General features: G+C 42.5%; 1 protein-coding gene and 1 long non-coding RNA gene across 6 annotated transcripts in view; one reads left to right on the forward strand and one right to left on the reverse strand.

Annotated features, from left to right (window-relative positions):
* Tyms (thymidylate synthetase) overlaps nt 1-609 on the reverse strand; it is a 34203-nt gene extending 33594 nt beyond the window's left edge. For 2 of the 3 annotated variants that reach the window (XM_038315562.1, XM_038315561.1), the window contains exons 1-2: nt 301-609; nt 7-113 (exon numbers count right to left, since the gene is read on the reverse strand). The gene's annotated coding sequence lies outside the window, so the exon portion shown is untranslated. The remainder of the gene's footprint in view (nt 1-6; nt 114-300) is intronic. The other variant, XM_038315564.1, reaches the window with a different exon arrangement.
* On the forward strand, nt 60-25307 carry LOC119804015. 3 transcript variants are annotated; one of them, XR_005283779.1, is made up of 8 exons: nt 60-787; nt 6810-6969; nt 10477-11056; nt 13185-13230; nt 15761-15834; nt 20566-20775; nt 24709-24801; nt 25096-25307. It is a non-coding gene; the product is annotated as an uncharacterized LOC119804015 (long non-coding RNA). The 3 variants fall into 3 exon arrangements; XR_005283778.1 differs by lacking the exon at nt 60-787 and adding an exon at nt 810-1188; XR_005283777.1 differs by lacking the exon at nt 60-787 and adding an exon at nt 6392-6627.
* The last annotated feature ends 490 nt before the right edge of the window (nt 25308-25797 follow it).

Here is a 25797-nt window from a genome sequence, read left to right on the forward strand (position 1 = left end):
AAGCACCTTTAACCTCTTCGCTCCGCTCCTCGGTACTTCAGGTCCGCGGAGTGGGAGGAATCCGAGGTTTCTCACATCTCAACCCCGGCTGCGGAGGCAGTGAGCTCCGGGTTCTACAGGAAATGGAGGGCACGAATCTTTAGAGGACAGAGGGACGCCTAAACCCGGAGGCTTGCAAACTCCTGAGCAAGAGAAACCCCGCGGGACGGAGAGGCTGCTGTGTCTGTTCGGGGATGGGGACAGAAGGGACGACGGGGGCACTCGCTCTAAGAGACGCGGAAGGGCGTGAAGCCGACTTACGGCTCCTTCTCCCGGCGGGGACCGGCTGGATCCCGCAGGCTGCAGGTCTCCTCCGCCGCGGCCGCCTCCCTCTCGCGCCGAGCCGGTGACCTCTGGTCCACCGCGCGCCCCGTCCACCCGGAGCCGGAGGATGCGCGCTGGAGGCCGCGGGAAGCGCCGCGCGAGCCCGACGGCGGGCGAGCTCACACCGGGCGGGCGCCCCATCCTCCCCGGCTGGGCCCCGCTCTCGGGGCAGAAGGAGGGGCCGTGGCGCCGGCCGCCGCCGCTCGGTCAAGTCCAGCGCCTGTTCGTGCGCGCCCGGCCGCGGCCGCCGACCTCCCCTCGCCAGCCTCGGGCTCCGCCGCCGCCCACACCGCGAGTGCACGGCGGCCGCTGTCCGCTCCAGACGGCCGCAAGTGGCGCGGACCCGCTCGACCGCGGCCCCGCAGAGCGACCCGGAGGGTTTGCCGCCGCACACCTGAAGCAGGATGGGGCGTAACCCCGGAAGGTATTTCCCGGCGCCGGTGCCGACAGCGGGGAGGTGCGGGCTGAGGTCTTCGGAGTCCCAAGTCCGTGGAGGTTGAAGGGCGACTGCGGCCGCGGAAGGGGAAGGACGGTGGAGAGCGGGAGCCCAGACCCGACCTCCCGGGGCGGCTTCTGCTGGCGGCCGCGGAAGGGGAAGGACGGTGGAGAGCGGGAGCCCAGACCCGACCTCCCGGGGCGGCTTCTGCTGGCGGCCGCGAGGCTTCGGGCAGCAGGAAGCTGGGTCGAGCCCCGCTCCTCTTAGAAAGGCAGAGGAATTAGACGGCGGCGGCTCCTCAATGCGCCTTCTTGTCATGAGCTGATTGAAACAAGAGTTAGTTTACTTTAAATTCTGCGTAGAAAATGAACAGCTACTTCATTTCCTCTGTAGGTGATTTCTAGAAAGCATTGTTTTCTGTAACCGCCATGTATTTTGTACAGAGTCTCTACAGTACAATGCCTTTTAAAGAAGATGGCAGTCTTTAAGGCATCCATGTATCTTATCCTTTATATTTTATTATGTTTTAGTCGTTTATCGAAGATGAAAATAATTGCTAAACAGGAATTTTTGAGAAAAGCCTCTTTTTCACTTTCTGTAAGCAGCTCTTCTGCATGTAGTGGCTTTTCAGGATGATCTTATTAAAAGGTTTGAACTGAAAAAAATCCCATGGACTGTAGAATGGGAATGAATCTTTACTCAAAATTTAAAGCAAAATGAAATGTTTTCATCCTAATGTTTCAGTGTAAATTCATTGAAATACCTTAGTTTCTTTGGTAGAAAATCAATGAAAACTTCTGTAATTAAATTTTTTTTAGTTAAAAATATTTGTTAAGCTCTTATACTAACTTTTATTTGAAATGCTATAACTTACTGGTATTTTAAAAGAACTTAATTTTGATAAAAATTTAAAATATAAGGCATTTTTTAACTTTAGGAAAGTTAGTTCGGGTATGGAAGGGACATCAGTTGCATCTGAGAAGAGAGTAAATGTGTATCCTCTCAAGTAGCATTTCAATCCTTTCTGGAAAATGCTTTTTCCTCTCCTTAGAGTTGAAGTAGTAAGGGACTCATTAAATATGAAAAAATTCTAATGCCTAATGGAATTTTAAAAAATTAAAGTTCATGTCAGTGTGACTAGAAAAGAAACTCTGGTTGATTTCTTTTGGAAATTTACTGGCATATCCCTGAGGGGAACATTTAAAGGTCAAAAGGATAAAGATACTCAATCCGAGAGAAGTTTTCTAGTGTAGCTGTGAAAAGGTCATAGCACTGGGCAAAGAGCACATTCAGCAGTCAGCTTTGTAGCTGCAATTCACTGACTTTCTCCAGAAATGACCCGTGGAGACGTAAAAAATAATTGGGGGGGGGGGATTGGGAGGGTTACGTTCATCGACACAGTGAATATATTTAGAAGATAAACTATTGATCACCTAGAGAGATTGACAACAGAAATGGAAAAGATTTTTTTTCTACTGACTAAATGGTTCAGATCTATGATGGGCATTTCCAAAGATAGTTATAAACCCTAGGTTAGGTCATGTCTAAATCAATGTTTTCTCGCTTAAAGTTATAGAGTGTCAGTAGGTATAAAGTAGCCAGCTACTTCCAGCTTCCAAACTTAACATTTATTTGTATACTTTATGGAAAATAAGAGTACATTATTCTGAACCACTACTTTGAGTTCTTGTTTATTTTATAAGATATTTTATAATTATACCACCTTTTAAGCCCCAAAGACAGGTTCTTGATGAAGATAAGATTAAAGTCATCTCTTTTTATAAGATATAAAAATTAACATCTTACAATTGTTTTGCGAAGTGAATATTTAAAAACAAAAGCTGTTGAGCTGGGTGTAATGCTATTTTTTTCCTTGCTGCTAGTTATGTCATTTACTCTTCCAAGGACATTTCTGTTTTATAAAGCAATGGGAAATTCAGAAAACATAGAACATGCATATGTTGCAGTTATCCGTCTGAAGAATACTGCCAGTCTCAACTCTCGGGAATATAGAGTTATGTCCTACGAAGTGAGGAAATTTAATAATATTTGATTCCTACCGTTGAATGTCATTCTGTAATACCATTTGCATATAAAGCTTTATGAGCATATACTACAATTATTTTTGTTGTTATTGTTTTGTTTTTTCAAGACAGGCTTTCTCTGTAGCTAGCTCTTCTAGACCAGGTTAGCCTCGAACTCAGAGAGATCTGCCTGCCTCTGCCTCCCGAGTGCTGGGATTAAAGGCGTGCACCACCACTACCTGGCCGCTGCAATTATTATTAATGAGCTAGTTAGTCTAGATCTCCACCCAATTGTATTTTTTCTGTTGCATACCTTTCAGTTATTTGGCATTCATTTACATGTGTAGATTATTAATTATATATATTAATAATATATATTATATATTATTGATATATATTAATATATATTATATAATATATATAATTATATATATATATATATATATATATATAAAGTTATTTAAGGGGCTGAGATATAGATCCGTAGCATGCATAAAAGTCTTGAGTTTGATTCCAGGCACTGCATAAAACCAAGCGGGTGGACCTTGACTGCACAGGAGACTTGAGGCCAACCTGGCCTGTGTGAGACCCATAATAGCCTAAAAATGGATATAACGTAATCAGGCCAAGAAAATGTCTGCTGTAATTCTAAAACCCTCTGCCCAATAATATTGTTCATAGCATTTACAGAGCAATTATACAATTTGTAATTTAGCTTTTGATGTCCTGGAATAATAGAAAACACTTGTAAGTTTCAGTGCAGATCTTGTAGCTAATTAATTTTGAGACTTTAGGTGAATCTTTAAGAGTTAAAATTTAGCCGGGCGGTGGTGGCGCACGCCTTTAATCCCAGCACTCGGGAGGCAGAGGCAGGCGGATCTCTGTGAGTTCGAGACCAGCCTGGTCTACAAGAGCTAGTTCCAGGACAGGCTCCAAAGCCACAGAGAAACCCTGTCTCGAAAAACCAAAAAAAAAAAAAAAAAAAAAAAAAAAAAAAAAAAAAAAAAAAAAAAAAAAAAGAGTTAAAATTTAACTATATGTAAATGGAGACAATATTATTTCATGCTTTCAATTGATTCATAGTATAGAGAGAATTCATTGAGGTGCTTTACCGTAGAGTGTTGGCCTCATGTAAGACAGTAATGCTTCTGATAAAAATTCAGTTTCCTATTAGAGGCATCCATCAGCCTGCTGCTTGTAGTGGCATTTTACTTGTGTTTTAATAAATGAAACTTGTCTGAGGATCAGAGAAGTAAAACAGCTCAACAGGCCAGACTTAGAGACCAGGCAGCAATGACATACGTCTTTAATCCCAGTAGCCACACTTGTTGCCATAGAAACCAGCGGTGCATTCCTTTAATCCAGTTGGTGCAAATCTTTAATCCCAGAACCAGAGAGGATTATAAAACGGGAGGAGACAGCTCTCAGACACAGCTGAATTCTGAGATTCCTGGAGGCAGGATCACCATTTTGGACTGAGGTCGAGGTCAAGAGCTAGTAGCTGGCTGCTTTGCTCTTCTGAATTTGAGGTTGAACTCCAATTTCAGTCTCTGAGTTTGTATCAATTGTGCTTCAACTGCTTCGTGTATTTGCATCATTTTGTTGCCAGCTTTAGCATGCAAGATTCATGTTTCTAAGTGTTCTCAAGCTTAAAAAACATCTAGCATTTTAAAAGATGTTATAAATCTTAATACATTTTGTAACATTATTGAGAAATTGATTATAAAGATTATAAATGCTAGGACCAGAGGGCTGTCTTAGTGATTAAAAGTGCTTGCTATGCAATCCTGATGCCCTGAGTTTGCTCCCTGGAACCCACATAAAACAGGCAAAAAGCCTCTAGATGCTCAGCATTCCGGTTGTGAGTTTGGGAAGTGGAGACAGTAGAATGAGTCAAGCAGAACCTCACGGGCCAGCTCTCCTGGAGTGCTGTACAAGCAGAAAACAAGACACATTGTAGCCACAGGGTGGAAAACAAGAGCCAACTCCCAAAAGTTGTTTCCTGATCTACACACAAACACACTAAATAAAATTTAAGATGTTAAATGCTGTATTTATCAGAGTGGACAAGTCCCAGAGCTGGGTGTCATTGAATCCAGGCTTTCTAATTGCAAACAGAACAATTTTTGTTATATTCCACAAATTTTTGAAAGACCCTAATTTCTAGGGTTCAGGGAAGGATCTCTCAGACTCAATAAGCCACACCAATGGATGCAAACAGCAAGAGGCTTCTTTAATGTCGAAGGCACCAACAGGGAACTCAATACTCCAGTGAGACTGAGCCCCCCTGGTATTCTTCCATCAAGCATTTATAGGGTCACAGGGTTACATAACAGGGAACCATAGCAACAGCAATATCATTGGTCAACTCAAATTAACATATGGGGGGGATCAACATCAGGATGAAAACAAGTCTAACAGGATAAAAACAAGTCTAACAGGACGAAAACAAGTGCATTTCATTTTGGTAGAAATGGTCCACAGCACTAACTGGTAAAGCTATTGTACAGTAAACTGTCAGCATTCTCTGGTTCAGCATATCTTATAACCTATATTAACTGTATAGATTGTGCACTTAAAGCTGTTACCAAGTTGTCAGAACCTTAAGAACAAAAACAAGTCTAAATTAAGCCAGTTTTCAGCCAGTTTCTGCCTCCTGAGCTTCGATACACAAAGGACTGGGTGTTTTTCTCAAGACTGCTCCTGCCACCCACAGATATCCTGTTTTGCCCCCTTGGCAGGTGCAGCTGGTCTCAAGGCTGCTTCTACTACTCATAGGTATCCTGTTTTTCCCTAGGTGATCACAAAAACATCTTAAGATGGAGACTAGGGTTGGGGTCTTTCATTTTGAGAATATGCTCTACATTAAGAACATGTATTTGTAAACTATGTAATGAAATAATTTCTTTGTTTTTCTTGTTCAGATATTACTAAACATTCATATACTCCAGGATGCCCAGTTCTTTACTGCTTACAAGATCTTATGAGAGTTTGTAGTGAATCCAGTACTCACTTTGCAATACTTACAGCCAGGATGCCAATAGCCTTGGATAAGTAAGAAACACATTAAGAATATTTTAACCAATCATAATTGAAATTAGTCTGAGGTACACTTGTGAAAAAACTTAATAAAAATGACCTATTATATTAAAAATGTTCAGTTTTCTATTATAAGAACAAAAAATCCACCAAGTAAGATTGCCTTGCCTACTTAGAGGATGTTAATTTTATCTTTCCAAAATAATAAACACTTCCCAGATTTCAGGATCAAGTTTCTTCTCTTATGAGGTCAGCATAGTAGTTACTCTTGTCAGTGAACAGTTACAGTCTGTCTTCTGGGTAATATCACATCTCAGGAGGCCCAGTACAGAAGTACTTCATATTTTCTAAAGGTGTTTATGATTATAATGGCATAGGCATTATAGAATAACTGCTGTGTCTATCGACAAAGCTTTTATTAAGTACTTAACACTAAACATACTTTAAAGCTGGACATACTAGAACATGTCACATGTCAGAGTTCTAGAGCAGTCTGCCTTTGACTTTTTCCTCTCTGTCAGGTGGCTGGATGAACACCATGCCCAGTCTCACTTTATTCCAGCTTTGTTCCGACCTTCTCTCCTTGAGCGGATAAAGACGAATGTTATAAGCCCTGCATATGCTGCTGAGCCAGGTCAGACAGAAAACTCACTGCATATGGGCTATGGTGCACTAGAAATGAAGAAGAAAATGCCAGCCCTAGAGAAAGCAGGTGCCTGCATTTACAATCCTTTGTTTAGATTGGAGCTTCAGAACACAAACTGGGTAAGAGATTCAGTTTGACTCTGGATTCAAAAGACATTTCAAATATGGTTTGTCCTAACAAAGATGCATTGGTTGTCATTGTAGACATTAAAATAGTACCAGCGCTTTATTTATATATTTGAAAATCAAGTATATGAGACTTTTAAGGCATTTTTATTTTGTGTTTTTTCTTTTCTTGGTAGATAAAGCGGTAATAAATCCATACTTGGTCTAGGAGCTCCAGACTACTCAAAAACCCAAATTCCCAGACAGGAACAATGGCGGTGAAGCGTGAGCAGTGCCATGGGAGACAAGTACTGTTGGGTCTCACTCTGACCGGCTCTCATATCTCGGTGTTGAAATGTAAGTGAGCAGTGTGGCCACGGGCGACAGCCGCACAGTGATAGGTCCTCTTCATAGATGGGTCACTTCTGTTTTGACGTAATGTGAGTTTCCACAACGTTTATACTGTCTTCATTTCTTTTTTATGATTAGAGAACGGCAATGGGTTGATGACTTTCCTTTGCATCGAAATGCCTGTGAAGGAGATTCATAATTACTAAGCCATCTTCTCAGTAAGGGATTACAGTCAACCAGCTACATAATGACACCCATTATGCGTGCTGGTGACTAGATTATTCTTTTTAGGAAAATTGAATTCATAATATTATTTTTTTATAAGAAAACTGTTCTTATTCCAGGCAGCATCTGTGCCATGTTTGTCTTTTGAGCATTCTTTTCTGAAGCTTTGATAACTGTGTGTGTGCTACTGTTCATAATTTCCAAGTCTGCCACAAGTAAAGCAATGGCAGGCTTCTCAGCCATAGCAAGCCATACGGTTAGATGGCCAATAGTTAGTACATGCCAGTGCAAACTGTGACAGTGCCCGTCCTGACGCTAGTGTTTGGTATTACACTGGTTTATTCTTTATTAAACATCAACTTGAAATTGACGTTTGTTAAGTACATGGGATTGTACTATATCATGTTAGAAAATTACCCACTAGATGCATGATGTGAAAGACAAATTGAATAAATAAAAAGTAAAAAAAATGTTATCCATTTAGATCTTTCAGAATCTAAGGTGTCGAGAAGCCTAGCAAACCCTTCTTCAGAGATTCTTAGACTCACTACCTTCTGCTTTATCAGCTATAAGGTTGGAGCACATCTGGGGTTTGTTCTTTGTGTTCATTCCCAGTGTATATACCTCTTGGCACTGTTACTCTTCTCACGTAATAATGCTGCTTAGCTGAACTGAGTTCTTACTTCATGGAATAATGAACTGTTAGAGACTATTTTCCAAAAGACATCATCATTCCATTTTTATGAGATTGCTTGTAATGTATTGTTTTGAGTGATCTTAACTTTTGTAAAGCCCTGTCTCGAAAAACCAAAAAAAAAAAAAAAAAAAAAAGAATACTGCATTCTTCTGTTGAGAATTCTCTGTTTATATCTGTATCCCATTTTTAACTGGATTATTTGGTATTTTGATGTCTAGTTTCTAGAGTTCTGAGATCAGCCCTCTCTCTGATATATGGTTGGTAAAGATATTTTCCCATTCTGTAGGCTATCATTTTGTCTTACTTACCATATCCTTTGCCTTACATTAGCCTCTCAGTTTAAGGAGTTTCCATTTATTAATTTTTGCTCTCAGTGTCTGTGCTACTGGGGTTATTATATTTAGGATGTGGTCTCCCTGTGCCCATGCATTCAAGTCTTCTTCCTTTCTCTTCTATCTGTGGTTAGTTTTATGTTGAGGTCTTTGATCCAGTTGGCCTTATTTTGTGCATGACAATAGATATTCTTCTGTATGTTGACATTCAGTTATGTTTCAAAACATGTCATGAAGCTTCTAAAAAACTCCATCCTATTCCTTTGTTCTCAGAAAGTTGGAGTTAAAAGGGGTTTTATTATTATTATTATTGAATATTACATTGTCGTTGGTGGTGGTGTTATTGGCCCTGTTCTGTAGTTTGTCCTGTCGACTTCAGAAAACCAGATTGTCAGTGGCTCATAGTCATAGCATTGTGGATAAATTACATAACTGATTCAAACCTCATTTTTCTAGTTTGATACAATTACCTCTACTTAAGTCATACTTTGTTGTGAAAACTGTATTAAATAGCTGAGTAAGAAAAGTTTAAATGTCATACAAAACTCACGTCTGTATAGTTACCCTTGTTGTTCTTGGAGCTGTTCTCTCTCACACACTCTGTCCCGCCTTCTCCTGAAAGGGTGTTTTTCTGAATGGAGTTCAGTGTTGTAGGATGAGTATCGTTCTCTAGGTTTTTTGTTAAGGATTATACATTCTCTCAGACTTACCAACACTTATGCTAAGTTGGAAGGTTTTACATATTCTCAGGTAAATACTCTAGGCCTTGCCTCCTTCCTCAGTACTATTAACACATTTTTAGTTGCTACTAAACAGTTTAATCCCTTCTCTTAGGGGCATAAAGCACATTAAAGAATACACTAATACCGACCTAAGTCCCAAGCTGATAGAGAACAAAGCACATAAGAGAAGAAACTGCAAAATGAGACAACTTCTTAAGAGAAACAGAAATAAAATGCTGGAATGTATTAGGAAGATACAGTGTATCTTAGCGCAGAATAGTTATAGTATGTTAAACTCTAAACAAAATGGGGGGAAAGGAAAAAATATTAAAAGTACTAAAAACCATAGTGGGAGGTGACATGACCGAGACAGGACAGAGTACAAGTGCCAGTTCAGAGTGTGAGGAGACCACGGGGCTGTGAGGGGAGACAGGACAGAGTACAGGTGCAGTGCAGGGCGTGAGGAGACCACGGGGCTGTGAGGGGAGACAGGACAGAGTGCAGGTGCAGTGCAGGGCGTGAGGAGACCACGGGGCTGTGAGGGGAGACAGGACAGAGTGCAGGTGCAGTGAGGAGACCACGGGCTGTGAGGGGAGACAGGACAGAGTGCAGGTGCAATGCAGGGCGTGAGGAGACCACGGGGCTGTGAGGGGAGACAGCAAATGCTGAAGGCAAATCACAGCACATTCAATATGCGATTCCCCCATGTACTACAGCAAAAACCAAATTTCCCTTCCCTTCTCCCCTACTATTCTCTTCTTTCCAAACAGAAAGTCCTTTTCTCTTTTCTGCCTTTGCTTCAGATCAGCCTTCAGCATGTTTTTGGTCTTGACCCAGTGTACCTGGTATGGGCTTGGTACTCTCCTGAAATCTTGTATTGCTTATTCCTTTTTCCCCACACCTAAAATACTTTACTATCTTCTCCTTTTAAGTTCTGTCCTATTTAAAATCCAATTCAAATTTTTTATTTTTTCAAAATACTACTTAAAATTTCCTTGGGCTAGATTTGTATCTTTTCTCTTTTCCAATAATTTTAAAAGAGTTTACTATTTCCATCATTAAAAATTTGAAGTACTAGAGAGATGGCTCAGTAAATAGCACTGGTTGCTGTCAGAGGAGCCGGGTTCCATTCACGGTGCCCACATGACTTACAACCATCTGTAATTACAGTTCCAGGAGGTCCAGAGGCATTGCATGCAAATGATTCACAGACATATATGCAGGCAAAGCACCCGTACACATAAAACGGATTTTTAAACATACGAAAGTGTCCTAATCTTACTGATGTACTATGCTAGCTATCTACTTAAAACTTACAGCATTCTATAACTTACTTGGCGTAAGCTCTTTTATGACTTAATTTCGGATTTTCAGGTGCTTTTTATGCTGTTATTTGGTTTGGTTGTTCCCCATGGTGCTAGCAACTGAACCCTGGGGTTCTTGATGCATATACTTCCAAGTGAGCTACACCTTGTGACCCAATTTTGAACTAAAGATCATGTCTTCTGATTTCTAACCTTTGTACTTTTTTTTTCAGGTCTCCGCCTTCCACCCCCTTTGGCTTTTCAAGACAAGGTTTCTCAGTGTAACTTTGGAGCACATCCTGGAAGTTTCTCTGTAAACCAGGCTGGCCTCAAACTAGAGAGATCTTCTTGCCTCTGCCTCCTGAGTGTTAGGATTAAAGGCATGTGCCACCACCACTGGGCTAACTTTTGCACTTTTTAATGGGATAATTATGCCATCTTTTTCTCTTGTTTTGAGAATATGTTTCTCTTAGTTGGTCAGAAATGGAAATAGTTAAGTTGAACCAAAGTAATACATAAAACATTTCAAGCATTCCAGACACTTAGGTCAGTATCTTCATACATTGTTTGTCCTCTAGATTTCCTTTAGGTATCTTGTAAAATTTGAATTCTTAAGCATTTCAGATGGGTTATTTTTATGTATTTTTTATAGGTATGGGAAATAGGTATGAGGCCACTCGCATATTACTAGAGAAAGAAAAGTGCAATCCAAACCTTTTAAATGGCCCACCCAGCTCCCCTCCTCACTTTGCTGCTGGAGAGGGACATGCAGAAACAGTGCCGATCCTCCTAACCCACCCAGACATTGACAGAGTAAGGTATTTTCTGTTTTTATATTTTAATTTTCAGCAACGAACAAGTAGTGATACAACAGCGATTAATTGTGTACTTAACAGGTCAGCTAACACAGACAAATTTTACTATATAATGTATAGGTTAACTGTGCTTTTAATCATAAGTTTTGAATTGTTGTTATGATAAAACACACTTCACCTAAAAGGTATTCTTTTAACAACTTATATGCAAAGTTCATAGCATTTAGTACATTTGTATTGTTATATATAGTCATTGCATACATACATCTCCAGAAACTATGTAAAATTAATTTTCCATCTTATTACTCCCTCCCCATGTCTTAAAGAAAAGGATTTACCCATCTTCTACAATTTGTGATAACAATCATTTGGTAAAAGGAAAGTAACTGTGGAAACCGTTATTAAATCTATGACTTAAATTTTAAAAAACATAATCCTATTAAATAGTGCTTTGAGTTTTTTAGCTTTTCCAATTTTTGTTTTAGTATGTATTAAGTATGGTTAATATTTACTTAATCCTTAACCAGAGTATTATTATAATACTTTAATTGAATAAATTCCTTTAGAACAGCATGTATTTGTAATATCTTTTGGTCTGTTGCTTCCTCCATCCTAGCTCATAACAGACCAATAAGGCAGATCCCTGTTAAATATTTGATAAGAAAACAAACTAAGTAACTGGAGAGAACCTACAAGATTGTTGAAAGATGTTAACAAACCAGTAAGAATTGTCTGAACAGCTGGAGGCAAATGTGTAAACTGATCATTGGCTGTTGCTTGTTTCACTCTCTACTCTCTTGGGGGGCCGGCCACCCAGCTCCCAAATAAACACACAGGTGGTCTTCTTTCTTATCAATGCAAGGCTTTAGCTTAGCTTCTTTCTAGCTAGTTCTTCTTAAATCATCCGGCCTATCTTTTGCCTCTGTCTTTTACCTTTCTCTATTTCTATATAACTTTTCTTTCACTCTTACTCCATGGCTTGCTGTGTAACTGGGTTACTGGCCGCTGATGTCTTCCTCTCCTTGGTCTCTTGTGCTCGTTCTTTTCCCTCCAGATTTCTCCTCTTTATTCTCTTAGTCTGCCAGACCCTCCTATCCTTTCTCCTGCCTCGCTGTTGGCCATTCAGCTCTTTATTAGGCCATCAAGTTTTTTTAGACAGGCCAAGAATCACAACTTCACAGAGTTAACAAATGCAACATAAAAGAATGCAACACATCTTTGCATCAAATTATGTATGATTGTATTTACTGTGTTTAATATAAGTAGTTCTGCTCATTTATGTTTATTTTCCTCCAGCAACATTTGCTTGTAAACAGCAGAATTATACACCATTCATTAATAATCTTCAGCAAGTTGGTGTGTGAGGAACTCATTTTCCTTTCCACAAAAGTAAACTAGGTGCTTTCCTAGTTTTGTGTATGTGTGTGCATGCATACGTACATTGTGTGGTTGGTTGTGCTCATGTGGAGACCAGAGAGTAATGTTAGGAATCTTTCTTCACCACTTCTCCACTTGTTTTTTGAGACAGGGTCTCTCTCTAAAACTAAAACCAACCATTTTATCTAGCTTTCAGGACCTTCCTCTCTTCCCTCCTCTAACCCCCCAACTCTGGGGTTAGAAACACTAGCAGCCATCCCCAGGTACGGGCGGGGGCTGGAGGCCGGGGTCCCTACTGGGCGCCAGGCTGCCACGGAAGGCGGGGCGGGGTGGGGGGGAGCGCGTCTTGTAGCTACCGAAGCCGGCAGGGTGGGCGGGCGAGCACGCGCTGCTGGTCGCTGGAATTAGCCTCGGCCCGCCCCCTCCCCCCTCGCCCTCGCCTTGGAGACCACGGATAAATCGGGGAAGCGAGCGCGTGGGCGCTGGCAGCAGGCTGGCCGAGCTCCTTTTCCACAGTCGCCCTTGAAGGTAGCGCAGGCGAGGCAGCCTAGGCACGGAGCGGCCACCACGCGCTGGAGAGTCTGCCCGCCCGTGCCCTGCCCTTGGCCTGTCCGCCTCTCCCCGGGCGCCCTCTGGCAGACGTAGGCGCCCCGGACGGTCCCCTGGCTGCCGCCGCCCCTAGGCCGGGTCGCAAAGACGGGTGAAGTTTGCCTGCTGGCCTTAACCCTGACACTTTTCCACTTTTCCAGTCTTGCCTGATCGGCCCCTCGAGCCCTTCCCTTCGGCTACTTATAGGTAAGTTGGCAGCAGGTCCAGGCAGGGGCTGGAGGCCGGGGTCCATACTCGGCGCCAGGCTGCTGTGGGGACCGGAGTGCGGAGTGCGCGGGCTGGGAGCCGCCGAGGCCGGCAGGGTGGGCGGGCAAGCCTTGCACTACTGGCCGCTGGAATGAGCTCGGAACCGGCCTGTATACCTTGGTCCGCGGAGCCCGCCTCAGCCAGGTCTCCGAGCGTGTTCCACACTAAGACTGTAGCAAGACTTGGGAAAAACTTTGCAGGCAAGCCCAGCTCCCACCAAGTCAGGCCAGATGAAAAATTGTGTTTCCGTTAGGTATTTCAGAGTTAATTTCAGGCTGACTGGGGTAGCTCGCGCTTTTCCTGTACTTCGCCCCTAGGATGCTAATTGTTACGCTGTCCAAACTCATTTAGAGCCCAAATTACTAGGAGCGCCTGACAGCGTCCCTAGTTTCCAGGCAGCTGAGCATGCTGTCCACCCGAGAGCTCACAGGTACCAGGGCCACCAAAGCCAACCTCTCCACCCCTTTATTTGAAACATCGAAGAGCCGACAAACACGTGGTTTCTGTTCTTAGAATGAATAGAACCCCTATTCTTTCAGGGAGGAACTATTTCCATAGTCTCCTGCAATTTTCTCTTATTTTTAACATTTCTAAAATAACTTTAAAAAAAAGCCGTTGCTATTCTGGAAATAGAGTGTTGAAAGGGCGGAAGGGGAAGGGAAGGCAATGCAACCGTTCTCTGCTCTCTCAGGCTGCAAGAAGCAGAGTCAATGGCACATATAAATATATACATATTTTTTAAAAGAGGGGAATAGCTTATCTGGCATTCTGGGAAAGCATTTAGTTTGGTTCTTGAAGGTATTTTAAAGCTTCTGAGAGTAGGTAGTCTTAAGTGGGTGAGTCACTTAAATGCATTTTACATAACAAAAACAAAGCCCAAGGTAGCCTTCCCAGCTTTTATGCTGCAGGAATCACTTGCTGTCCTTTGTTGGCAGAAAGCTGGATCCTGGAGTTTTGGGGGATACACTAGAAGTGCATCCATACTAGCTGGAACCCGGCAGCTATTATTTAAGATTTGGCCTAGAAAATTTACCACCTTAGGCGTCAGTGCAAGCATCTAGAGATGCGTATTCTAGCCCGGAGAAAGGGGGTGTCTAACATTTTTGTCATTGATTTACAATAATGTCCTCTTTAGGTAATCTTCCATAAAAATGATTGCACATTGTTTTTGTTATGAAGCAAGAGGGTGAATGCCATCTGTAGAGCTTCATTTAATTAGCAGAATATTCCAACTGTTTAATTTTAAGCATGAAAAGTCTTAAGAATTTCCAAGATGCTGCAAAACCATTCAGTCTTATTAAGAAATCACATTTTGTTTATTTATATTCTTAGTACTTTTGAAGCGTGGCCTATTACATAAGAACTTGGATGATGATCGTGCATTTTGTGTCAAATAAGTTGTAGCTCTTAGGAAGTCATATTCTTCACGTGCTCAGATCACACCTTTTTAGTGCTGTTTTAAATTGATTTGCCGATATTTCTATCGTTTAGGGAGGGTGCTTCCTCATATTAAGGAAAAGAAAATGCAATAAAACCCCACTCATTCTTGAGCATCTCATAGTAAAATATTGTTGTAAAAATTCTTGTTAGAAGAACATCTGCAATTAATGCTTTCCCCAATTTAAGTAACTTCATTTACTGGTCAGATATGTGCTAAAGATTTGGGAGTGCGAATGGGTCTTCCAGTCCCTCATGTCGTTCTCCTTGAAGTAGCCTTCTTAGGCATGGCTAGTGTCATCTTTAATTTTTGGAGGACTCTGCACACTGCCTTTTCTCTGTACCAGCTGTACAAGAGCACCCGACTTTCTTTAATTCTCAATGCTTGTTCTGCTCACTGTTTTGATTGGAGACGTGGGTTTTGTGATGAGCAGGACACTTGTTTTATTGGTGGGAGAGTTTCCAGACAGTGTCTCACTCTGTTGCCTAGGCTAGCTTGAAACTTACTCTGTAGCCTAGGCTAGATTATTCACAGAAGTCCTTCTGCCTCAGTTTACCTCCAGCTGGATTGTATGTCTAAGTCACATGTAGCTGTTTCATGGCGCTGTGAGAGGTTTGCATAGCTAAACAAAATTAAGATGTTGGGATGGATTAAGCACTTAATTACAAATAATCTTAAAAATCGTTTTCCTTATTGAATACATTTTGATTTTCTTAGTATTTTTTTGTGTATTGACAATTATAGTTAATATTTATAACTTTGACACTGAAACCAAGCTGTATTTGGTCTATGATGCTGTCTGTTCGGAGTCTGCTTACTAGTAGGGAGTAACATTGCTGTAATTGGCAGTTGGTGATGAATGAGTGAGCCCTTTTGCTTTTAAGTAACTATTAAAAGCAATCACAATGTCCTTCTATAAACCAAAAAGCAGTTAGCCCATAATTCTCTGAAGAATGGAATATTTTAATGTGATACAGTAAACAATGTAATATTGCTTCTTCTTTTTTCCCCCTTATATGTATTTATTAAAAGAAAATGATAAGAAGATTCTGGCAGAAATCCAGCTTGAAGGTGTTGCAGAACAAACAGAAAACCTACAAAAGGAGGTAAGTTCTTTAAAAAAAAAAAAAAAAAGAAAAGAAAAGAAAGAAAAACCCAGCTCCCCTCCAGCCTCCCAGGGCAGCCCCCCAGAAGCCTTTTGGTTCTCACCCACCTCCCTGGGCAGCCCTGGGAGCCTTCAGGTCTTCTCCAGCCTCCTAGGACTGTTGGCTGCTTGTTCCTCCTGGCTACCCGGCTAGCTTAGACCTGAAATAATCACATAGAAACTAATAATTAAATCACTGTTTGGCCCATTATCTCTAACTTCTTATTGGCTAACTCTTACATCTTAATTTAACCCATTTCTATTAATCTGCATCACCAAGAGGTCATGGCCTACCAGCAAAGTTTCAGCACATCTGTCTCCTGAGGCTCTCTGACTCCGCCCTTCTTCCTCCCAGCATTCAGCCTAGCTTTCCCTGCCTACCTAAGTTCTGCCTTGCTATAGGTCCAAAGCAGTTTCTTTATTCATTAATGGTAATCACAGCACACAGAGGGGACTCCCACATCACAGGGCAGCTCTTGGGAGCCTTTGGGTTCCATCTGGTGGGTTCCAGCAGGCCCCAGATGTTGATCATCAAACGGTTCTAACCCCCACGATCTTCTGTAGTGAAAAAGGTTCCTAAGCAGATCACAGTTGCCGTGTATGGTAAGGAAGAATTGCATGGTTCGCTTAGCTGCTTGCCTTCTCTCCTTAACCTAAGGGGAACTAAAAGATTGTTGAGGTTTCCTCCTTTTCCTAAATCCAGTCATCGTGGAGTTTGTGTGGTGGAGTGGCTTTGGTACTTAGTGGTTCTTGACTTGCAGGTTTCAGACCAGTTGAATCTGATGGTTTTAGGTCCTAGATAGAATTAGCTTGGTTTTCATGTCAGTAGGGAATTATTTATTTTGTTTACCTCATGGAAGGGTGTGAACCACCAAAACATCTTCTGATTTCTAGCGGGTGAGAGGGGCCTGTTATCAAATATATTTTATTATAGATTTCTCGATATGTTCAGACATACACAGCCATGCATGCAGAAGAAAGTACTGTCTTGATGCCAGGAAATTTGAAACCAAAGATGATATAAGAAGAACTTGCATGTTAAAGTGAGGACTTTGGGTACCTCTGCAATCAGATACTGTCTAGAAAATAATCTGATTAAAATAATTTTTCTCTCAGTGTGAAAGAAGCTCTTTATTGTTAAGGAGAAAATGCCTGCAGACCCAATCCTGTTATTTTTACTCTTTGATATTACAATCACAATCTTCTTATGAAATTATTGAAAAGAAATAACAGCTGAGGGCAGTTGGTGTCAGCGTCGGGGCTGAGAGTTTTGTGGTCACGGCCTCACTCCCACTCCTAAGGAGGTGCTGGTGTGACCCCATGTTACTTATCAGGCTGGAGATGGATAGCTCTACTGGCTGCTAGATTCAGGCCTGAGGCAATCTTCCTGACAACTTGTTCTTGTCTCATAGGAACTAAAACCTCCCAGGCAGTGAGGTTCCACTTCCAGTAGTCAGTGAAATCCTGCACTGCGCATTGACATTCTGGTCTCCCAGGTAGTGAGATTCCACTTCTGATAGTCATATGAGATCCTGCACTGTACACTATCATTCTGGTCTTCCAGGCAGTGAAGTTCCACTTTTGATAGTCAGTGTGAGATCCTGCACTGTACACTGACATTCTCGTCTCCCAGGCAGTGAGGTTCCATTTCCAGTAGTCAGTGTGAGATCCTGCACTGCGCACTGACATTCTGGTCTCCCAGGCAGTGAGATTCCACTTCCGGTAGTCAGTGTGAGATCCTGCACTGTACACTGACATTCTGGTCTCCTATCTCAGAAAGGTACATGTTGTTCAGTCAACTCTTAACTGTGCCAACATCATGGCACATGCCTTGCTCATGTGTCTGCAGTAGTGCTGGTGTGAGCAGTCTACCACGCTGCCAGCTGTGTACAAGTCTAGCACACTTGGATAAAGTATACACTGCTGAAGTAACAGTGACAGATGGTGCTGCTGCCAGCCGAGGTGTGTACAGGATGGTATTTCCCAACAGCAGTGTATCCTTGCTCTGCCACCAGGCTCATACATCCCTTATTCATTGAGTTCCTGGATTTTATCATATTCTCTGGAGCTTGCTGTAATCATACATGATTATATTCTTCATGGCCCAAGGAGCAAAGCAATGGGCTGCACATTAATGTGTGTGTGTTATATTTGCACACATAGAAGTACCATTTGGCCTAGGTATAAGCACACAACGCCTTTTTGTATAAGGAAGCACACAGTGTATATGGGTGACAACAGTATATCTCCTAAGGAGTCCTTTCTCGTCACTCGGTGACACGTGACTGTACTTGGGTGCTAATGTCATAAGAAGGTTTTCACAATTGGACACAAGCTTTGCTGGTCATCTAGACTGCTTGTAAAATAAACCATCCTTTCTCACAGTGAGTGTGTCTTAGGTGATTTCAGTATCCAGTCCGTCAAATCTGAGCCTAGAAATATTTACCTTGGTTTGCATGATCGTGTAATTTTTATGATCTGGTTATATTTTGTTCCTTTAAAGAGGCAACAGCTTGTGTTCAGAAGCTCATATAATATCAAACCACACTAACCTAGTCCTTCCTGCCCTGTCAGCTCACTAGAATCTTAGCAAGCCGTCAGCAGGAGAATAAAGCAACAACAAGAACTGTCAATGGGACTCGAGCCCTGGCCACGTTCATTGAGCAGCTGCACGCCAACATCAAAGGTTGCGTGGACAGGCTCTCTTTTGGGGACTTTGTGCTTTGTTGGTAGAGAAAGAGTCACGATCGCTTTATGAAGCACATGAACAGTGTTGGGCTGGGCTTCCTAATGCCAAGGGACTGGACCAAGAGGCTGAAACTAATGGGCCAAGCAGTGTTTAAATGAATACAGTTTCCGTGTAATTATTTCGGGTGTAAAGCTAGCTGGGTGGCGTGACACAGCCCCACCGCTCCTCCTACAAAGGCCAGAGCAGGTAACAAGACCACAGATGGCCCAGCTACACCAGTGAGAGTGGCAGCTATGTCTCCTGCTGCTGCACCACATAGGACAGAATCCTTGCCTATGAAGGAGCTTAGTAAGACGTAGATTCCCGGGCTGGTCGTCCTAGAGATCCAAAGACACCTGTGGGAGTCCCCTTCCTCACACCACCCTTTGGTCACTCAACAGATGTGAACCCCATGTGCAAATGTGGTAGCAGGACTTGGGGATACCCAGAGAGACAGTAGAGCCTTTGTGCCCACCAGAGCTTCTAGACCTCTTAAGAAGAGTTCACTTTTTGAGAATGCATTTGAAACAGAGCAGGGAAGGCAGGGCCAGTCCCACTCCCTCCCCACAGACCTTAATGTCCTCTGAACTCTGCATCTCCCTTTCTGTTTGGAATACACTGTCAATCAGATTCTAGACTTCTCTCTTCCATCTATAAGTGAAATTATGGCTCAGGGGCCCTTTATTTTAAACAATGGGGAATTGAAAATGTATTTTCTAGCCTTCACTTTCTAGTTTCTGAGATAATCTCTCTTCCAATGTCATGGGTTGTTGCAGGAATGACTTGTCATCATATAACTAATCATAGTTATTATAAAATTCATGGTCCGTGCTTCAGTCTGGGTCATCAGCTTTGGCGCACATGCTCGTCATTCACTCAGTGCCAGACCACTGCCATCTTCAGGCACCTACTGCAGCTCCCAGGATTCCATGTTACTACACTAACCAGGATTTTCAGCATTTATGGCTGAGAGTCTTTAAGGCTGTGTGTTCAGATGAGGAAAAGGACAAGGAACAGCAGGGAAGTGTGGGAAGGAATGCGTGAGAGGTCATCTAGCCCTGTGGCTGCTGAGGCATGCATGGGCAGCCCGTATATGGCGGTTCTGTTGAACTTGTCCATGTTGGGTTTCATGCTCTACGTTGATGAGGATGACTGACCAGGTCTCTTCCTCAAGAGGGCATCAGATGTCATTACAGATGATTGTGAGTCACCATATGGTTGCTGGGAATTGAATTCAGGTCTTTTGGATGGTGGCTCAGATGGCTCAGCAGTTAAGAGCACTGTCTGCTCTTCCAGAGGTCCTGAGTTCAAGTTCTAGCTTCCACATGGTGGCTCACAAGCATCTGTAGTGGGATCTGATGCCCTCTGTTGGCCTGCAGGCATCCATGCAAGTATAGTAAGGGCCAGACCTTAATGTCCTCTGAACTCTGCATATTTGACATGGCACTTATACATCCCTTCCCTCATCACACACACATGCACAGAAAACATATAAAGAAAGAAAAAAATACTTCTAGTCTTTTTTTTTTTAAATATTTATTTATTTATTATGTATACAATATTCTGTCTGTGTGTATGCCTGAAGGCCAGAAGAGGGCACCAGACCTCACTACAGATGGTTGTGAGCCACCATGTGGTTGCTGGGAATTGAACTCAGGACCTTTGGAAGAGCAGGCAATGCTCTTAACCGCTGAGCCATCTCTCCAGCCCAATACTTCTAGTCTTAAGCAATCAGGATCCATGCTAAGCTTGGTCATTTACACTTATAACAGTGAGGGAGGCTGAGGCAGGAGAATTATTTTGAGTTAAAGACCAGCTTAAGCAGTATAGCCAAGACCTGTCTAAATAAATAAAAAACAAAACCAGAAATATGTCACTCTATATTCCTAGAAGGAACTATGATCATTTGAAAATCTATTCAAGACCCAAGTTTTACTTCCTAAGTGGACCATTTCTGTTTATCAGGGCTGCTAAAGAGTTACTGTCACGAATTCAGAGAGGTTCTAGAAGCCCCAGGAAAAGCTGAAGGCATTGAAGGAGGCAGCCAGTGGCCTCGGTTCAAACCACAGCGAAGAACTGCAGGCGGCAGAGGAGCTCCTGAGGGAAGCTGAGACCAAGACCCAGGAGAGCAACGGCCTGCTGCTCCTCGTCAAGGCCAACCTGAGAGAGTTCAGCGTGAGTCATACCTCCCTTGTCTCTCCCACCTTCTATTTGAACCTGTGCGCCCCAAGTTTCCCACCCTTTCCATGCTCATATATGTCCCTTCTGCCCCTCTTCCTTAAGGTGCCCTGCCCTGTGCAATGTCTCCTCTCTAGTTTCCTGCTTTCTAGAGGTTCTCCACGTTGAACACATGGGACCGAGGAGTGGAGGGAAGCTAGAGGTTCTCCACGTTGAACACATGGGACTGAGGAGTGGAGGGAAGCTAGAGGTTCTCCACGTTGAACACATGGGACCGAGGAGTGGAGGGAAGCTAGAGGTTCTCCACGTTGAACACATGGGACCGAGGAGTGGAGGGAAGCTAGGACACACACGGGAGAGAAGAGGCAGCATTTGTCTTTGTGTCCCTTGGTTACTTCCCTTGGTACAAAATTCCAAGCTTCATTGGCTTTCCTACCAATCTCATGATGTCAGTTTTGTGTCTAGCTGAATAAAATTCCATTTGGTGTGTATGCTCTATTTTCTTTATACATTCATCTGTTGATGAGCAACATTACCAAATGGGACTGAGAACCCGGGTTGTTAACATGGAAAGAATGAAACTCAATCCCTACACCTTAGGCTGTACAAAACTCAATTCCAAATGGTAGGGTTTCCCCCTTCTTTATGTTCAGATATACTCTTTATTCTGCTTTTGGATCTTCTCAGTAGCACATTGTTGATTCCCCCATGAACTTTTATTTGCCAAAGGTGGTTCACTTATGTCTATTGTAATCTTTGATATAGTTGGGCTTAACCTTATTTGATGATGATTTACTTCCTGTATTTTTTGAGAATCCCTTGTCTAATTTCCCTTTCCTTACCTCTTCCTTTCTTACATTTCCCCTTCATTCCTCAATTTATTTAAGATGTATATATCTTACTTGTGTAGATGTAGGAAATACTTTTTAAGATGTAAGGAAAATACTAAAATTTGTGACTTTGGAGTTATTTAGTGTCTACTCTCTGTTCTAATTGATTCAGGAATTCTCAACATGATTTTCTCTTTCTTTTGCCTTCTTGTACAACTTGCACTGGTCCAGCCCAGCCTTATGTTGAAGTACCGTGGAGGTTAATGCCTTGATCTTTTTGCTTCAGGTGATAAAATTTGCAATGTCTCCATATCTCATTGGACACACTAACTACTGCAGTACTAGGGATACAAATCGTTGCCTCTTTTTTATTTTGAAGCAAATTCTCTACATAACTCTGACCTGGAACTTACAATGTAGACAAGCCTGGCCTCAAACTTACAGAGATTCCCCCCATGTCTGTCTCTGGGGGCTAACCACACCCAGCCAAATCACTTGTTATTAACTTTATAAAATATTCCTGTCCATTTTGCAGCCATTGTTATCTCTGATGAACTTTTCTTTGTAGATGCAGTCGCTCCTTGAAATGTCTGGTGAGAATTTTGTTCAAACCCGAGTTTATTGCTGTTTGAACTGTATCTTTTCTCTCGTTCAGTACTCACTAAATGTTTTTTATGCTGGTTAAATATTGGTCATACAGTAACTTCAGAGTCATCCTTACCTGTTCACTGGAACCGCTGTTCCTCTGCCCGTTGAGCTCCATGCTTCTCTTTCATGGTTTCATCTTTCGTGAATTGTGACTTTAGGACTTGTACTCGTGTTTTTATTTGAGAAACCTGCCAGCTTATTCTATTTCGTTCTCTTGCTTCTGTTGATTGCATCAAAAAGCCATGATGTAATTGTATTTTCATTAAAACTGTTAAGAAAAAAGCCATGGTTGTATCCTTAGGTTTCATTGCATTTTTCGGATGACTAGGGATGCTGAATGCAGCTTTAAATATTTGTTGGCCGTTTGTAATTGTACATTGTCGTTTCTGTAGATGTTGGCCAAGTCTTTGCTTTGCCCTTCTAACTCAGTGACCTCATTCTTATCTGTCCTTCATTTTTATAAAATTAAGTCTCCCCTTACCTTTCTCACATATACGTAAAGGTTTCTGCTATTTTAATCTAATAGTTTTCTCATGGGTTTAGGGTCATTTCTCTGAAATTTACTCCCAATTGCATTATACCATTCAAGATTCCTCAAAATGTCTGGTTAGATAATTCTTTTTTCAAGATCATAAACGGTTAGTTTTGAACTGTTAGTTTTGAAGAATGTATCTTTAGTCACTGTGTGCGTTTGGTGTGGCCTGGGGACAAGAGAACATATTTAGTTTTTTCATTTCTAATTAATTGCTACAGTTGGAATGCAAGTTGGAATGGGCTTTTTTGTGACCTTTCATTCATGTGTATCATTGTACTTTCTGTATTTGACCTCCCTGCTCTTCTCCCCTGCAACCTCAGGGTACAACTTTCTCCCTGTTAAGTAGTCTCTCTGCTTTCACGTGTGTGTGACCACGTCTAGATTCTGCATATGAGGGAAAATATGGGGTATTGTGTTTTCTTCTTTCTCTCTTTGCTCTTCCCCATTTATTTTCTTTCCTTCCTCATCATAGTCTCTCTTATTTCATATCTGTATATGTCCTACATATGGGCTTACATGCACACATAAATATGTGTCCATATATGACAGAAAATATGGTTCGTGTATTTCTGAGTCTGACTTGTGCTGATTATGTTACCATTTTTATTTTTACATCAGATTTATCATGTTACTGATGATCTCTATTAGTTTTCCTGAAGGTGCTATATTTCACCTTCTTTATGGCTGTATAAAACTCCACTGTGGGTATGAACCATATTCTCATCAAATTAATCTGCTGCTCATCTTATGTATTGTGAGTGCCTCCCCTCCGTAGCAAAGCCACCAGGCTACACTCTCACCAGCGTAAACGTGCATGACACTTCTCTAGCATGTCTGTCACGCTGTTTTCCTGGTGACAGCGGTCTTATTGGGTGAGATGGCATCACAGTGTTGTTTAATTTGCAATTTCTTGACGGCTAAGGATGTTGAACAATTTCCACATACTGGCTGTCTGAAGTTCTACCTTTGAGAACAGTTCTATTCACCTATTTATTGATTAGATGGGTTTTCATGTTTAATTCTTGGGACCCTCTTTATTGCCTGTGTTAATCCTCTACCACATATCCAGCTGCAAAGATTTTCTCCCATTCTGCCGGCCGTCTCGCCACTCTGATGGTCGTCCCCTTTGCGGAGCAGACAGCCCTCGATTTCATTTGTCAGTCCTTAACAATTATCACCTGTGGGGATGCGAGGTTAGAATGATCAGTTATCTCTAGATAGTATGTGATATCTGTGTGATTTACTGAGGAGATATGTTGGAGGAGAACTTTTCTGACTAAGTATTATACAGTCATGATTGGCTGTAGAGTAACACAGTGTTCCCAGCATCAGCAGCTGTATAATACGTGTAGTAACTACAGTTTTGTTATAACTAGAAAGTCATAGATAAGATGCTCATTCTGATAAAACTTTGTGCGCAGTCAGATGTGATTTTTGTACAACTTTCATGTATCACAAAATTTTCTTCTTTTGGTTCCTCCCCTACTACTGAAACAAGGTAACAATTATTCTACGTCAATGGGATGTATAAAAACACGGGGCAGAGTATGTTTGACCTGCATATACTAGTTTATTAATTATAATTTAGAATATTGTGCCATAATATGGAAAATGTTCATAACACATTGATGTGAGAACACAGGTCATAAAGCATGTTCATTGAATGTGACGACATCTCTATTAACAAACAATTTCCAGCAAGATAGCCTTGGGTGATGCTATATCAAAATAATTACAGGGCTACCTTGGTTAGATTATGGGCAAATACAATTCTCCGTGTGTTTGTATATTCTGAATTTATACAATGATTGTTTATTGCCTTGTTTTAGAAATATTCTGATATCAGAAAATGTTACTTATTGTTAACAAATTGGTACTGAAACAATCTGTTTTGTTTTGCCGCTGTTTTATGTTTAGCCAAGAACCCAAGTTTGGAAAAGCTGATTCCTATGAAAAACTGGAGAAACTAGGAGAAGGACCTTATGCAACAGTTTACAAAGGGAAAAGCAAGTAAGTTAAATATTTTAAAGAATAAGTCAAGGGAGAGATAGAGAGGGCAGCTGAGGCCTAGGAGTCAGAATGGCAGCGGGGTCGCGCCTGGGTCCCGCGTGCAGGCCTGGGGCCAGAGGAGTCACGACTCTGGGGCTGCACCATTCCTTGGGCTGGGAACTTGACGTTCGTGCGTCTCCCGCAGCCGCCCATGCCTTGTCCCAGGGCGCCACCTCCCTTACAAAGGAGGGCGAATGAGGTGGGCTGCGGCCCCAGGCACCACTTAAGACCCCCGTGCTCCCGGCCTCCGCCCAGGCCTGTCGCCCGCGGCCCTCGAGGAAGCAGAGGAGCAGGACGAGGCGCCGCCTTCCCTGCGCTGTGCCGCGCGCCCTCGCCGCTTTTGTCTGCGCTGTGCGCTGGACCAGTTTCGCGAAGGTGCCTGGGCCCTCTGCAGCCCTGATGTACAGACCTCATTGAGCTGCAGCCGAGCGAGAAGATCCGCAGGATGAAGAACTTTGTCAGAGAGTCTGAGCAGCATCGGTGAGTGTGCTCCTCTGTCCCCCACCCCACCCCAGTGCCCTGCCAGCTGTTCCCAAGCTCGCTCCCTAGGCTCTGTGCTGCCACCCATACTCCTTGCTCCCAGCACCTGCCAGGCAGCTGCCACCTTGGGCAAACTGTGGACCAGGGATGGAGGGGGACATCGCCCGGAGGGCCGCCCCCTCTTCCCCAGGATCTGGGCTTCATTTGTGGACCTTCCCAAGCCTTTAATTTGGGTTCCTGCTCTCAGCCACTAGTATGTTTTGCACCCGCAGTGGACCTTGAGGGGACACCCGGTCCTCACCGCCATTGGGGTTCTGCGGCCACCCATGTTACTTATTTTTAAAGCGCTTTGGTATTAGGTGTTTAACTAGTAATTTAACTTTGAGAATCGCTGAAACGTTGACATGTGCCTGATGTTGTTTGACTTAGCCAACCTAAAGGAAGTGGGACAGATACCTTGAGACCTTTCGTTCAATA

This window comes from Arvicola amphibius, chromosome 18, assembly GCF_903992535.2.
Source record: "Arvicola amphibius chromosome 18, mArvAmp1.2, whole genome shotgun sequence".
NCBI classification, from domain to species: domain Eukaryota; kingdom Metazoa; phylum Chordata; class Mammalia; order Rodentia; family Cricetidae; genus Arvicola; species Arvicola amphibius.